Source organism: Sus scrofa, chromosome 9 (genome assembly GCF_000003025.6).
Source record: "Sus scrofa isolate TJ Tabasco breed Duroc chromosome 9, Sscrofa11.1, whole genome shotgun sequence".
In the NCBI taxonomy this organism is placed as follows: Eukaryota; Metazoa; Chordata; class Mammalia; order Artiodactyla; family Suidae; genus Sus; species Sus scrofa.
In genome coordinates this window covers 18,723,432-18,737,940 of record NC_010451.4, presented here as the reverse complement: position 1 = coordinate 18,737,940, position 14,509 = coordinate 18,723,432, and the positions used below count along the sequence as shown (strand labels likewise).

Genomic DNA, 14,509 nt, shown 5'->3' with positions numbered 1-14,509 from the left:
GTGCAGTGGAAACGAATCTGATTAGGAACCAGGAGGTTTCCGGTTCGATCCCTGCCCTCGCTCAGTGGGTTAAGGATCCAGAGTTGCCATGAGCTGTGGTGTACATTGCAGATGCGGCTTGGATCTGGCATTGCTGTGGCTCTGGCGAAGGCCAGCGGCAACAGCTCTGATTAGACCCCTAGCCTGGGAACCTCCATATGCCTTGGGTGAGGCCCTAAAAGGACAGAAGACAAATAAATAAATAAATAAAATCTAAAGGTATATATATAACTTTTATATGTAAAAATGTATGTATATACACATACACATCTTTATATGTATATGTGTACACACACACACACACACACACACAATCACACATACCTCGTATAAACTGGGAGAAAATTAGAGCAGGAAGTTTTTTTTCACTGAGGATCTATGGTTGTATGTGACAAAGTGAATCATTCTTCATTTCTAGCTCTTAAAGTTCTATAATGAACAGAGATATATAATCATTTTTTTTTTCTTTTTAGGGTCACACCTGCAGCATATAGAAGTTCCCAGGCCAGGTGTCAAATTGGAGCTGCACTTTCAGCCTATACCACAGCCACAGCAATGCAGGATCTAAGCCACATCTGCAACCTATGCCTCAGCTTGTAGCAATGCTGGATCCTTAAGCCACTGAGTGAGGCCAGGGATTGGATCCATATCTTCATGGATACTAGTCGTGTTCTTAACTCGCTGAGCCACAACGGGAGCTCCAGAATTTTCTCAACAATATTTACTGATTGGTTATGACTAATTATGGGTATAGTTGTAATTTTACAGCTTGTTTGAATAATCTGTGTAGCATAACACACTAAAGGTACAGCTTGTTTAGAGGAGCGGGACATAGGAAAGGAAGGAAAGTGTATTCTTTTCAATACCCAAGTAATTCCTGAGCCTTGAGAATTTTAAGTGAGCTCACATTCATTAATTCCTCTGCGAACACCCACACATACTTTGGCGAGCTGAACATGATGCTGCTCAGTGAGGCTAAAAGAAGGGCTTGTGGTCTGATGATGGAGACGAACATGCAGTAAATCCCAATAGAGGCAGCGTTTGAAGAATGTAAGCAATTTGCTTAATTAAGATCATGGAATGTTGAGGAAGTTATGGAAAATGAGTCTAGAAAGAAAAGTAGGCCTGAAGTATTGGCTGATATTGTATGCCATGCTACATGGATTGGAATTCCAAATACAATACCTACTTCAATTAATGGTGACATTAATGTTATAATAACTACCCAAATTAATTTCTCAAAACCTCTTGTATGATAGACATACATTTGTGTGCATATGAAAGTACACAATACAAAATATTTCATATTTATTTTTGTAGGTGCTACATGTGTTTGGTGCACATGATAGGAATCTGTCATACATGTGTGTTATATAGTAACATGTGTATACATATAATTCTAATGTTAGTGGTTGCCAATATAGTTAATCACATCTATTTAAACTGGAAACAGCTAAACTGAGTGAATGAACATATAGCATAGACTATCATTCTATTTCCAAATTATTTTATGTAAGAACTAATATTAAATCTGTTTTTAACAAATACTGTCACCTAAAGACCTACCTCAATAACAATGACTTGTAACTGTTGACCGACGTGAGTAGGTAGATACAAAATGCATTAATATTGCTTATTTTCTAGTTATTAAAGATTTTCCACTGTTTTCCTTCTTATTGTTTAACATAGGCTTATTTTCATAGGTAGTTCATATTTTCATAGGTAGCTCGACTAGAATTTTAGCCAGTGGAAAAATGTGTATCTTGTCTGAGTTGTGGCCGGTTCTAAATCATTATGAGTATTTTGTGAGCACAAAATAAGACAGGTATGATTTGGGCATAGACCTCTGGAAACGTGCAGCACAGTAGAGGAGATAACATATTAGCATTAAAAACAATTAAACACAATGACTGGTATCATGAGAGAAAAGTGGGAGAGTTTGGAATTGGGAGGAAATCACGAAGGACTTAAAAAGGAAGTAGCATTCAAACTTATCCCAATAGGATGGCTAGGATTTACTACATCAGGAAAAGAGTTGAAAGTGAAGAGTATTATTTAAAAAAAAGATCAGAGGAGTTCCTACTGTGGCTCACTGGGTTAAGAAACCAACACTGCTTCTCTGAGGATATGGTTTTGACCCCTGGCCTTGCTCAGTGGGTTATGGATCTGATGTTGCCGCAAGCTGTCGTGTAGGTCACAGATGCAGCCTGGATCCTGTATTACTGTGGCTGTGGCATAGGCTGGTAGCTGCAGCTCTAATTCAACCCCTATCCTGGAAACTTCTGTATGCTACAAATTCTGTCTTTAAAAGAAAAGGGGGGGGGGGGGCACAGAGATATGGGCTACTGCTCTGTGGACAGTGAATAACATTTTATTTTATAGCTGAGAGCCATTTATTTATGTCATGAAAATTATACGACTTTTCCTAAGAAGGGAAAGTATCATATAAACCACAGTTACAGTGACATCTGTTCATTTCACACTCTCATTGTCAATGAGTATAGTGGTTAAATGCATGGGCCTTAGATTCAGACAAAAGTGGATTAGAATTACCAGCTCTGTCTCTGAAAAAGTGTCTGATTTAGGGAAAATCATGTAACCTCTCTAAAACATAGTTTTCATAAATGACAGTAGGAAAGAACGTTAATGTCCTACTCACGGAACTGGCATAATAATTAAATGAGATAATGAATATAAAGTACCTGTTACCACTGTGGCTGACACATAATAATTATTCAGGAGACAGCTGTCATTAAATGGTACATAGCTCTTGAGAAAGAAATTGACTTTTTAACTTCTCTTCCATGCCCTGCCTTGTTTTCAGTGAGAGAAAGGATGGGGAGAGGGCCGTAATGACTTTTCTTGATGATGTTAGGAGAGAGCAGAAGAAGGAATACAGAAGCTCCAAAGTCCCCTTTTTTGTTTTCTTCTCATTCTGTCTGTTTAATATACTTGCATTTTAACATACACCTAAGCCAAGCAATATGTTTTATGAGTTTTATTTAGATGGCTCTGTTCGAAGTATAAAACAGTCTTGCTTATCCTCCCTGGCTTAGTTAGGTATGTGGTATGCATGTATGTGAGTGCGAGTGTGTGTGTGTGTGTGTGTGTGTGTGTGTGTGTGTGTGTGTACTTATTAGTTATTCTTTTCTACTGCCGCCTATTAGACTAGGTATAGTCATGGTAGAACGAAAACTTTGTACATGTAATTTACTTCTTTATGCTCTTACGTCTGTAATGATGAGAAAGCTGATATTTGCCCAGTTGTGCCTAGAGAATTGTCAACCCCTTTTTAAAGTTTTATAGTATAAGTACGAAAGGTGCAGAAAATAGAATAAATTACAAGAAAGGTGATGTCATGGTGCTCGTCCTGAAGTTCTTAATTATTTAAATGCATAACAATTACCTACGGACCTGCTCATTCGCATGCTTATATTTAACAGCAGTGAAGTGAGTCATGTCCTCATTATCTTTGACTCAACAGTTGCTTAAGTTAAATATTCTATTGAGGAGGAGGGATGATTCTAAAGTATATCTAATATGCTATTTCTTTTTGAAGCGTTGTTTCTCAATGGATGCATTCATTAAAAAAAATCAAAGGATTCAAAATAGAGGATTTTTAAAAAATTACATTCCATTCTGGATGTCGGTTCTGCTTTGGGAGGATGGATAAGAAAATAAGACCTCAGCTATTCCATCTCCAGAAGTACTAGTAATATTCACTAAGTGATACATTTATACTTAATAGGAATTTGTTTTCTTTTTCTTTTTTTTTTTTTTGGTCTTTTTATCCTTTTAGGGCCACACCCGTGGCATATGGAGGTTCCCAGGCTAGGAGTCTAATCAGAGCTGTAGCCACCGGCCTACTCCAGAGCCACAGCAACAAGGGATCTGAGCCATGTCTTCGACCTACACCACAGCTCACAGCAACGCCGGGTCCTTAACCCACTGAGCGAGGTCAGGGATCGAACTCGAAACCTCATGGTTCCTGGTCAGATTCATTAACCGTTGAGCCATGACAGGAACTCCTTAATAGGAATTTATATGCAAATATTTCTTCTGATGAAGCCATGTAAGGAGTTCCTCGTCTCATAGTCTATAACCATATATCTATATGCATATGAGTTATAGCAAGTTTTGTCCATTCAAAAATCCAGCTAAGAGGAAGACTTACCATTTCCTGAGTAACCGCTTTGTTGAGTCACTGCACTAGCATTTTATAGACATAATTCCTAATCTGTTTACTGTCACAATGAGTAAGGTTTTATTTCACATTCTATAGATTAAGGAATTCAAATTCAGGGTCCTTTGATTTCTGGTTAGCTAACTAAATGTAAGCAGAAACTGTTGACAGATAATAACCTGTCAATTTTGCTTTCAAGGATTTCATAATCCATCAAAGAGAGAGGGTAGATGAGACTCCTAATAATGTAGGGTACGTCTGCTGTGGTGGAGACGGGGGGGCACGGAAAGGGACAGCAGGAAAGGTCACATCTGAGCTCCTCTTGCCTGAAGGGCTTTTTCCTTGTGGAAAAAGCAGTGTCCTTGGATGGGCATTTCAGGCAAAGGGAGTGAAATTTATTGTTACTAAGAGATGACTACTACAAATAAGCATTTAAATTTGTAGTGTTTTTATTCACTGAATGATAGCTGCACATTCAAAGAGCCTGGGTGTATATAGTCCTTTAAAGAATGACATGATGCTATTAATGTTGATTAGTATGTATGGGCCTATCTAGTTGTAAAACATTTAAAAGAAAGGTTTTTACTAAACCTTTTAGAATGTGGGTCTTAGAGCAGAGACTGACCCACGTAACTGGGCACGTCATGGAGCAGTCTTGCAGACTCGTGGCCACTGAATTGGTATATTATCTAAAGAGGAATATTCTATTCGTAACTCTCTATACAACTTCTTTTTAAAGGATCGGTTGTAGACTTAGAAAAAACTATAGTGATTACGGTAAATTGAAAGGTAGGCTTGAACATGGTCTGTGTGTTGGTCGAAAGAGGTCTTTAAAAATTTAGGCTATTTGTGGAGTTCCCGCTATGGCACCACAGGATCTGTCTTGGGAGGGCTGGGACGTAGGTTCGACTGGCTTAGGGCTAAGGTCACAACTGTGGCTCAGATCTGATCCCTGGCCTGGGCACTCCATATGCACAGAGCAGCCAAAAAAAAAAAAAAAAAAAAAAAAAAATTCATTCAGAGATACTCATTCAGATGAAGCAGAGGCTGAGTGTCCTGCCCCAGGCCCAGGAGAAAGACGGGTTCTAGAACCCAGTAATTTGACTCCTTGTGCTTTTTGCCTCTGTAGCATTTTATCTGTACTTCAAGAAATTACAGATTGAACATAGAATTATTTTACCTTGTGTTAGGGACTGAATTGTGTCCCCTGCCCCAAATTCAGATGTGGAATTCCTATCCCCCAGTACCTTGGAATGTGACTCTACTTGGAGATAGGACCTTTAAGAGATAACTAAGATTAAATGCAGTCATAAGGGTGGCGTCTGTCTAAGAAGAAGGGATGCCCAGCATGCACTTGTGCAGAGGGTTGGCCATGTGAAGAGGCAACAAAAGGGCAGCCACCTGCAAGCCCAGGAAAGAGGCCTCATGAGAAATAAGCCTTGCTTGTCCCTTGATCTTGGACTTCAATGCTCCAGAACTGGGAGACTGTAAAATTTCGAGTGGTTAGGCTACCAATCTGTGGTATTTTGTTATGGTAGCTCTAGCAAACTAAGGCAGCTGGGAAATTTCTGACTCAATGAAAAATAGCACATTGACCTTGTTTCTTGATTACAAGATAAATTTTAAGTATATGCCATATATATTTGATGCTTTACCACAATATTTATTAAAGATTTGCTTCTTTAGTAGAGTGCTTCTCTCCTCGTGGGGCAAGAACTGTGGTTTATTCAACTTTATTTCCCTGATGCCCAGAATAGGGCATGGAATGGAACAAGGGTTCAGTATCCATGTGAATAAATAGATGAAAGAAATGAAATTATTCCATGTGAGGACATCTTTCTCATAACTGAATCATGTGCTTTTGATATCAGGCATATAAAAGTTGACATTTTTAATAAAAAAAGTCTTTCTTGAGATATGCCTTCGCTTCTTAATTTTGTCATTGTGATTCTTCTTATATACATTTGGCTGTGAAAGTGATGGGCCATGGTGAGACATACCTCTTTTATGTGGTAAAGTCCACTATTGACAGCTACTTCCTGCTATGTCAGGAGGCCTTTATGTCAGAGTCTTCTCATGGTTATGGTGCTTAATACATTTCCCAACAAAAATCATCTCTATGCTTTATAATATTTCTTGTCCTCAGGCTCTCTGAGTTTCCTATTGCTCAGTGATGTTATTTAGCAAAGCCATCTGAGAACTGCGGACCACATTTTAGTATTTTCTGCTCTTCCTCTGCTGTCACACACACATTAGATATATCCTTGAACCTGGCAGTCAGTTGTGCTTGCCAGCAGACAAATGCCAACTCTGTGAGGTGAAGCACTTGTGTGTTACACCACCTGGTGTAGTACTTCTTTTGCATCTGAAATCCTTCTAGCCTCAGTTTTCAGTTCATGGGGCAAAATTGTAGCAAATACTTTTCTCCTGACTATCTATCTCACTCAGTAATAAGCATCATTTTTTTCCTTTCTTTCTTTGAATATTCCTTTTTTTTTTTTTGCATCTAATGTGTATATGTATGAGGAAGGGAAAATTAATAGTAGCCATAATTCTGATCCTCAAGAATGAAATTTGATATGTAGAAAACAGGGGGATGATAGTCATTAAAAAGATGTGTCAGCATTGAGAACTATGTCTAGATACTCATATTGCAACAGAACAAAGGTGTGGGGCAAAAAATGTATACATGTAAGGATAACTTGATCCCCTTGCTGTACAGTGGGGAAAAAAATAAATTAAAAAAAAAAAAAAGATGTGTCAGCAGTGCAGAGTGAGCTGGTACCTTTTGAATACCTCGAGGCTATTACGTGAATGAATCATGAGAATTAAATAGAGGAAGTTTGAAGAAATGCATAGCACAGATTGGAGAAAAGAGGAAGGGACTTTTCTTTTTTTATTACTCAATGAATTTTATTTCACTTATAGTTGTACAGTGATCATCACAACCAAATTTTATAGCATTTCCATCCCTGACCCTCAGTGCATCCTTCCACCCTAGGGAAGGGACTTTTAGAACTATAAATGATACTAACTGAGGTACTTATTTAGGAATTAGAAAATTTTCTAGGAAAATATATTGAAAGTTGGAGTGATGGAATTTAGGTTATTAAGTACATTAAAAACTGAGTCTGGAGAAATAATAACTACCATTTATTGGAACCTGGGCACTAGACATTTATACTCATTCATATTTTCATTCAATCTCCACAAAAATCTCGTAAAAATAAGTCATGTCCTTGGAACTTACTGACGAGGAAACTGAAGACTCAGGCTGGACTCTTTCTTTCCGCAGAATTGCTAGTTAGAATTTGGATCAGGTCTGCCTGACTCTAATTTGCATTTTCACACAATGTTCTGTAGGGAGGCAAGGAAAAAAATGAAATAAAATTATCAGAGTCTAATGAGGCAAATAGATGTAATTTTAAGTATTTGAAACAGAAGGAATCCAATAAAATGAATAAAGTACACCATCCAGGGAAAAACTAAGAAACAGGTAGGTGATGGCAAGGCAACCTAGAGATTAACTACGGCAGGAAGACACTCCCACCCCTAAGCTGGCGGGTCCAAGGCTGGGGAAGGCAGGATCAGCCACAGGAGTCCGAAACCACTGCGGGCCTGTTCAGTGGAGCTATAGCCGAGGAAGAGGTGATCCTGTTGCTGGAGATTTCACAGCGGGCAAGGACGCAGACTCAGGCCTTGGCATCCCTCTTCCTCCTGCCCCTCTGGTCCTTTCTTGGTGGTGAAGAAAGTAAGGAGTAAGATAACAGCAAGGTCCTACTGTACAGCACAGGGAACTATAGTCAATGTCCTGTGATAAACCTTGATGGAAAAGAATATGAAACAGAATGTATATGTAAAACTGAGTCACTTTGCTGTACAGCAGAAGGGAATGCAACATTGTAAATTAACTATACTTTAATAATTAAAAAAAAATGCTTAAAAAATAAAAACCAAAAAGTAAGGAGTGTGGTTTTTATCATGGGTGGCAGAGTTTCACTGTCAACTCCTAGAATTCTTAGAGATGATAGTTTCTTTGGCTCTAATATTTCAGATGGTCCAGCATAAGAGGAAAAAAAAGGGGGGGGTCAGTTGTTTATTAGATACACTAGGAAGTGTTTGGTTATGAGGTGAGATAAAACATAATTCAATGTCACAATAATTTAATTTTTTAGCGTTTTAATACTATGTAACCTTAAGGGTTGGACAGAGCAATGAAATATCATTGAGTAGTATTTTATATAAGAATAGACTACCTTAGAAAGTCCTAGAATATGAGAAACAGTAACAACTCTAGATTTTTTTTATAAGTTATATCTCAAGTTTTTATATTCAAAATTCTAGATTTTTTAGACTCTGGGTAATTTGTTTGAGATCTGCAGGCACAGAGCATAGGGCAGGGTTGTTTACTGCGTGCCCCAAATGGATGTTCACAAGGGAGCAGGGTATCCAAAAATGATTCAAAAAAAAAAATCATGCTGTAATTTTGGATGAAGGCCTTTACCTCAAGAGGCATGGATTTGACAACCTCTTCTGGAGAACTGTACTCACAGGCAGCATTTCATGTCTGACCTTAGGCATGTGAGCAGAGCTGGAGTCAGAGGCTGCCAGAGCGCCTGCCCATATGCTTCTGGCTTGAACCCAATTTCCTGTTCATGAAAATGACTGACAGACCCACTAGGCACTGCTCTTGAAGGAAGATCACTGTTCGGTGCTTCAGATCTTGTAAATGAATGAAGAGGCTCCCTGAGGCATCAGAATTGCTGCTGGCCCAAAGAATACAGAAAACAGAGAATGAAAGATAACTTTGAAATGGGTTTTCATTTTTGGAAATCCTGCCGTGTTTCTGATGTTCTCTCAGTGTGCCGTTCATTTATTTAGATACTTTTAACACCTCTGGCAGAAAAAAAAATGCTGTAGCCCACCATAGAAGGAGAGAGCTTCATGAAAGAAAGTGTAATATGTATATGGGAGGCACAGAGGATACCGATTATCTGTGGGATCTGAGAGATGGGCTACGCTTGGCTCAGCTCACTTTCTCTCTGCAGAATTACTTGGGTGGCAATTGAACTTTGGGCCCCATGATTCTGGGATCATCTCTAGCTTCTGCTTATAGGGCTCACCACAGTCCAGAGTTCACTATTTATGCTTCTAGAAGGATCTTTGTTGACTCAACAAAGTTTTGTTGAGCATTTCCTGTGTTCCAGGATATTAGCTAGATGGTGAGGACACAACATGGAAAGGGTGCTTTTTAGGTACCAAGTGCTACTTTCCAGGAAATCACAGGATAATGATTGGAGCTCCTAGAACTGTGGTAGGATGGGATGATGGATAAGGATTCAGAAGCCTGGGGTTTCAGCTCTCTGCAAACAAGCCACCTGTGTGACCTTGGACAAGTCACTTTCCCTTCCTGGACCTAAGTTTCTAGGTCTCTCAAATGGAATGACTGGGGATGCTTATAAATCCCTGAAGGACTCATTGAGAATGCAAAAGATAATGTCTGGATAAGAATCATCAAGAGATAAAATGCTAAACAAAGGAAAAACCCTAGACACCTTGCATATTGGTGAGTGGCTTAGAGAAGCTTAAAAGCAGATTTCCGGGCAAAGAACAACAACAAAAGTACTATAAAGGAAGCTAAGACACTGATAACAGAGATTATGGTGTGAGGGGAACAAACTGGGCAGCAAATAAAATGAAGAATAAAATTAACACTCAGGGAAAGGCCAAAATGAATGTGTGTGTTAAATGCCACAGGGGGATTATCACCTACTCTTCAGCTTGTCATTTCATATCTTTAAATACTTTTTTTTGAGTCCTTGATATTATAGCCAAAGTAGAAAATAAATTCACATTGCAACCCTCCTGTACCTGATGCCTGATTAAATATGTGTAATGCAATAAAGCTATAGTTTCCAGAATTTATATATATTTTTTTAATTCATGAGGGAATCTTAATGTGAAACAAATTGCTTAGGGGACTGAAAAGCTGTATTCATGCAGGCTAAATCCAATGCTTTCTAAATTTGAGATGCTTGGAGTTCCCGTCGTGGCGCAGTGGTTAACGAATCCGACTAGGAACTATGAGGTTGCGGGTTTGATCCCTGGCCTTGCTCAATGGGTTAAGGATCCGGCGTTGCCATGAGCTGTGGTGTAGGTGGCAGACGCAGCTCGGATCCCGTTTTGCTGTGGCTCTGGTGTAGGCCAGTGGCTACGGCTCTGATTAGACCCCTAGCCTGGGAATCTCCATATGCCGCAGGAGTGGCCCTAGAAAAGGCAAAAAGAAAAAAAAAAAAATTGAGATGCTGTTCCTTGTCTTGTCGGTATAGATGTTTTCTGAAACCTGCCTCTAAACACAAGTCAACATGTATAGCTGGGGTATTTTGCCACATGGAAAAATGTGTCAAGAGCTTAGTTGTTCATATCAAGCACCATCTCCTTTTCTTCTGGGTTCAGCAATAGGACATTGAATGGCTTGATTTCACAATGAAATTGTTTCTCAAAAACCCTTCCTCTCTCCTCCAAATCCTGTCTTACTGGCTTAATGGATGCTCTCAGTGCACCTGCAGATGATGGCCTGGTGCTGCCACTCAGCTCATTTCCTACCAGCTGCATGTGCTCATCTGAGAGCCCCAAACCCTCCAGCAGTCGGGTTGCTTGGAGGCTGTTAAACTTTGAGGAGAAAGCTCTTAGTTAATCCCTGTTTTTTTGCTACTTGTATTTTCAACAGCTGATAGAGCCAAGGCAGTTTTTCTTCTAAAAACATAAGAGTTCTTGATTTTTTAATTCTTGGCTTGAAACCAAACATTTAACCTATGGTTCTTTTTTAAAAACTTATTTTATTGAAGTATAGTTAACTGATTTAAAATGTTGTGTTAATTTCTGCTATGTAGCACAGTGATTCTGTGATACATACACACATATATGTATATATATTCTTCTTTTCCATTGTGGTTTATCATAGGATATTGAATATAGTTCCCTGTGGTATACAGAAGGACTTCCTTGTTTATCCATCCTATGTATAATAGTTTGTATCTGCTACCCCCAGACTTCCAATCCATCCCTCCCCCACCCTCTTCCCCCTTGGCAACCAGAAGTTTCTATGTCTGTGAGTCTGTTTCTGTTTTGTAAGTTCATTTATATCCTTTTTTTTTTTCCAGTTTCCACACATAAATGATATCATATGGTATTTATCTTTCTTTCTGACTTATTTTATTTAGTATGATAATCTAAGCACCATCCATGTTGCCGCAGATGGACTTATATCATTCTTTTTAGGGCTGAGTAGTATGCCATTGTATGTATGTACCACATCTTTATTTGTTCCTCTGTCATTGGATATTTAGGTTGTTTCCATGTCTTGGCTATTGTGAATAGTGCTGCAATGAACATTGGGGTGCATGTATCTTTTTAAATTATATCTTTGTTTGCATGTATGCCGAGGAGTGGGATTGCCAGATCATATTTGCCCATGATTCTTAAGTTTTACTATGAGCCCTCATCTATAAAGTAGTGAGGAAATCACAGGGACACATAGGTAAAATCTGGCTTACCGTGGCAGGGGATCCTGAATCTCTGTTTAAGTATCACCACCTCACAAACTTAGGAGAGCGTGTCTGGAAGATTGCAGATACCCTTAGGAAAACCAGGGAGAACTTCAAATACACTTGGATTCTTCTAGTTGATTATAGCATTGAAATGCGTTTGAAGCTCAGTTTCTGAGTGTATCTCTTCCTGTACCTCCTCCTGCTTAGTCACCATACCACATGGATTCATCACTGCTTCTTGGGCTCACAGAATGCTTTCTTTTGCCAGAAATACTTTCCCTTCCCTTCCTGCTTGATACCTTTTGCTCATGCTTCAGACCTCTGCTTAACTTTTACTTAAAGTGTCTTCTGAGACCCCACCATGAATCTCCCAAACTAATTTGATCTGCAGCAGCCATTCGTCTTTGCATCTCATGATGAAAAGAAAACAGGTTTGGAAAGCTGGCACTGCTTATTTAAAACCGACCCCGTGGTAGACCTGATATTGGAGTCTTTGTTCACAGAATTCTACAGCTCAAGCTTTCTGCTCTCTACAATTCTGCCTGACTAGAGGCAGGGCCTGAGATCAGAGTAATAGAGCAACTGGTGGATTGGCTCTGCATCACTGAGTTCCAGAGGCAGGGCTCCCAAGTGTCCTCCAATTAACATTAGACCAGTCCCAAGCCTGAGCTGGAGCTGAGGCTGCAGGGCCTGGTCCTGACACCCAGCCATTGAGATGCAGGGGTTCATGGAGCAGGGAAGTTGGCATAATGGGTCTGAGGGCAGAACTTTCACGGACCTTTTCCCAGAGCTGTAGGCTCCCAGCTCACCAGCAATCACATCTACATAAAGCCTAATACTGACTCTAGAAGGCAAGCCAAGGAGTAGCGCTGAGCTCTCCCAGCACAGAGCTTTCCAGGATCCTTCCCTTGGCCTTGACAGCTACCTTGCAGAGCCCCTGTTGAGAGAAAATCAAAACTTTTCTTGTATTTGCATTTTGTGTGACAATGTTCAAATCCTTTTTCTATAAGAGCATCGCTTGACCCTCACAAAAGCTCGCTGAAGTCAGCAGACCAGGTACTATTATCCTCATTGTTCTTACAGCTGTCAAATAGAGTCACCTAGAGGTGAAGTGATTTGCTTGGTGTCAGATCCCGCAAGTGATTGCACTGGAACTGGAACGGCAGTCTCCCAATTTATGCTTCAGTGCATTCTTCACTTTATCAGACTATCTAAAAGCAGCATGACAATGACCTTCCTCCATCTGTCTGCCTCATAGGAGGAGGATAGCATCTCAGTAGCACGGATGGACGAGCCGTCCATGCACAGTTCCTGTTGGATCACAAGAACAGAATCTTAGTCTAGCCCTGCTTTGACCAAACTCTGGAGTCAGACTGCCTAGCTTCAAATCTCAGCTGCTCAGCTTACTGGCTGTGTGATTTGGGGTATGTTCCCCAACTTCTGGGTGCCTCAGTTATATATCAGTAACCTAAGGGGAAGAGTGATACTATCTACCACATAGGACCATGCAGTGAACACTCAATAAGTTATTTCATGCTTTGCATAGAATAGTGACTGACATATAAAAAGCAATCCAGGCCCCTCGTTGTGTGCACTGCCCCATTCTAAACAAAACTCAGTTACTGAGCTCACCTGTCACAGACAGTCCTCGACATAAATTATACTTTCTCTGGATCACAGATGTTATGATGTCCTCATGTTTGTCATGACATTTAGAGCATCTCTGGCCTCTACTTTCTCTTGTTCTTTCTATACTGTAAAAGGGTGATATGGAGGACTACACTGTCTTTCTTTTGGGCCTTTCCCCTAATTCATTTGGATGCATTTGCTGAGCAGACATAATCAACATGATATAATCTATTGAATTGCCAGCTCCCCTCAATGGCCCAGCTTCTCTCTGATAATCATCTCGTCTTTCCCCCATTCCTTTCACCTTTCATGGAAATAGTCTCTTAGCAGGTTCATTTTGTAATCACACTATTCCACAAATGCTTAGCAATAGTGCCGGGCCTCATGGTCAGCAAGGGAAAAGGAAGAACTTTTCTACACAGCACTGTTTTTTTTTTTTTCATACTGGTCTCTGCTTTGCCCTGTAAGTGAGCAGCAAGAATCACTGAGTCTGAATCCCAGCAGGGGGAGGCCCCTAATTGCCCCCATTAGTCAGGAGCCCAGGACAGTAAAGTGAAGTGATTACTGACTGCAGATGGATTGTCTCATCTGCAGATTCCCACCTGCAGAGATCCAAGGCATTAATTGAAAGCATTTAAAGGTGATGCTTGGAAAAACCAACATCTCCTCTTTTACTGTGTTTTAAAGTTTTATTCTGCCATTAACAGACCCTGGAACCACTCATTGTGAGCATAAAACTGCATGTTCAAACACTTAAACCTGCACTCCCTGCTCTCTAAAGTGTACCATGGTATATCTTGCATTTTGAAATCACAAATCAACAGTGTTCAATTGGTGAGACAGATCCAGCTTTGCAGCTTCGTGGGTTTCTTCAAGTTAGCAAACCTTTCTGAACTTGAGGTTGTTCATCTGTGAATTTTCTACTTCGTGGAGTCTCCAGTGAACAAAAATGAATGAGGTAAATTACCTTGCATGGAGACAGGCCATGGTCTCTGATCTCCCCTGTTTCCTCCTCTCAGAAGCAGAAGGGCTTGTCGGGGAGTGGACAATTTGAAGTGATCCTCCAGATTATCCGTCGCTGATCCTCAATATGATTCTTGATTACATA

At 40.0% G+C, this 14,509-nt stretch overlaps 1 protein-coding gene across 7 annotated transcripts in view; it reads left to right on the top strand.

Annotated features, from left to right (window-relative positions):
* The window catches only part of DLG2 (discs large MAGUK scaffold protein 2), a 1,971,427-nt gene that overhangs the window by 809,477 nt on the left and 1,147,441 nt on the right, over window positions 1-14,509 (top strand). The gene's annotated exons all lie outside the window — the stretch shown is intronic.